This window comes from Palaemon carinicauda, chromosome 39 (genome assembly GCF_036898095.1).
Source record: "Palaemon carinicauda isolate YSFRI2023 chromosome 39, ASM3689809v2, whole genome shotgun sequence".
Lineage (NCBI taxonomy): Eukaryota > Metazoa > Arthropoda > Malacostraca > Decapoda > Palaemonidae > Palaemon > Palaemon carinicauda.
The window spans coordinates 8,197,404-8,199,903 of record NC_090763.1 but is presented as its reverse complement, the minus strand read 5'-3'; positions in this window follow the sequence as shown (position 1 = coordinate 8,199,903).

Sequence of the window (2,500 nt, the reverse complement as noted above, 5' to 3'; positions counted from 1 at the left end):
GGTATAAAATATAGAGCAAAGCGAAGTATGTTTTTTCTTACTTCTTCAAGAGGACTGATTTATTGAGAGAGATTCTGTACAATATATATGATGGAGTAAGAATACAAATATGCCTACAAATACTTGCAGCCCAATATATTGGAAAAAAAAAAGATGCTACCTGCGAGGACCGATGGTCATAGGTATTTTCGTGGGTGGAGCTTATGACCATTTTCTTAAATATTTAACCTTGTATATATAGTAACATACAAGCATGCATAACTACACACATGACATGCATATACCTAGATACATACAGAGCCATATACATACTTGCACATATGTATACATGTATATACACATTAATGCATTTATGCATATACACCCTACCAATATTAACATACATATACATGCATATTTGTACATATCTTACATATTAATGAATAAATGCAAAATACACACAAGTAACAGCAAATTATATATATATATATATATATATATATATATATATATATATATATATATATATATATACATACATGCATGCATATATATACATATATATACAGTATATATATATATATATATATATATATATATATATATATATATATATATATATATGTGTGTGTGTGTGTGTGTGTGCGTGCGTGAATTACGATGTATATCAGGAAGGTTAATGTCGCACAGGCATTTACAATATGAGGTACATAGTGGTTAAGCGAGAAATTAGTTATCATTAAATTCAGGTCTGATTCAAGAAATTCTCTTGTTACAAATTTCTTTCTTCGTTCCATTACTGAGCAAGTTATAAATGGGATTTTTTTTGAAAGCAGAATCTTAAGTAACATAATACCTGGTAATGTAAAGTGGTTTGGATATCTGATAGCATAATGTTTTGTGGCCAGGAAATGAAAAGATAACTTTTTTACATAGGTTGAATAGCTTGGTACCAACAATAGATTTTACTAGAGTTGAAGAATAAGTGTACACGGTTGAAAATTTGCATAAAATAAACGGTAAATGCCTGACAAAATTTTTGCCAGGATTTTTACCGTTTTAAAAACGGATATATTGACGTAAAGGAGTGATATTACGGCCACCAACCCCTAAAAGATAATAAAAAATAATGTAAAATTACGGATGAGAACAGTATATTTATACGGAGATTTTCCGATTGAGATTAGGGTATTTTTTTCAACAGTGTACCACAAAATTTTATAAGATCATTTTATAAGAACGTAAAAAGACGTTCTTTGGTAAGAACGTTAGAGAAAACTATAATATATAAAGCTCATTGGACCGTCATATAATAATTTTAAAGATATCAGTGTAGTTTTTTAAGAAAAATAACATAATTAAAACAGATCTCATAAGAAAATTCTCTTGATAGTACATTAGGATGTGTATATCAAATTCCATTGAATTTATGTGAAATAAATGTCATATAAGCCAAATAGGTAAAGCCCTCGAAAAAGGAATTAAACAACATTAGAAAAGTGTAAGATAGGCTCTAGAAAACTGGTTGTCCCCACTGTTAAAAAAAAACCGTAATTTTAATCGGAAATTCTCCGTATTTTAATAAAATACGGGCGATGGTAATTTTGCCATAAGGGTTGGTGACCGTGATATCACTCCTTTACGTCAATATATCCGTTTTTAAAACGGTAAAAATCCTGGAATAAATGTTGCCAAATATTTACCGTTTTTTTTTTAATGCAAATTTCTATGTACTCGTTAAGAGATCAAAATAACACAGTCAATTATTATTATTATTATTATTATTATTATTATTATTATTACTTGCTGAACTACAACCCTAGTTGGAAAAGCAGGATGCTATAAGCCCAGGGGCCCCAACAGGGAAAACAGCCTTGTGAGGAAAGGCAGCAAGGGAAAATAAAATATTTTAAGAACAGTAACAACACCAAAATAAATATTTCAGGATATAAACTATAAAAACTTTAACAAAACCAGAAGAAGAAAAATTAGACAAACTTTTGGTTATGTGATTAGAAATTAGTTCAATCTAACAACACCAGAGTCCAGTTTAAAAAAATATATATACAATATATATATATATATATATATATATATATATATATATATATATATATATATATATATATACATACATGCATGCATATATATACATATATATATATATATATTTATATATATATATATATATATATATATATATATATATATTTATATATATATATATATATATATATATATATAACACAATCAATTGGTCATGTGATAAGAAATTAGTTCAATCTAACAACTCGTTTAAAAAACACCAGAGTCCAGTTTTATAAAAGAAAGTTTTAATGATAATTTAAATATACGACAGAATGCAAAAAACTCGACGCATTTATATGCAAAGAGATCTGCTAGATTCATGAATTTTCATTTCTTAAAGCGGACGTGACTGTTAGTGTCAAGCAAATTCTCGCTTAAGAATTCTGCACATCATATTGGCTATCTTTCACATGTATGTATAATTGTACATACT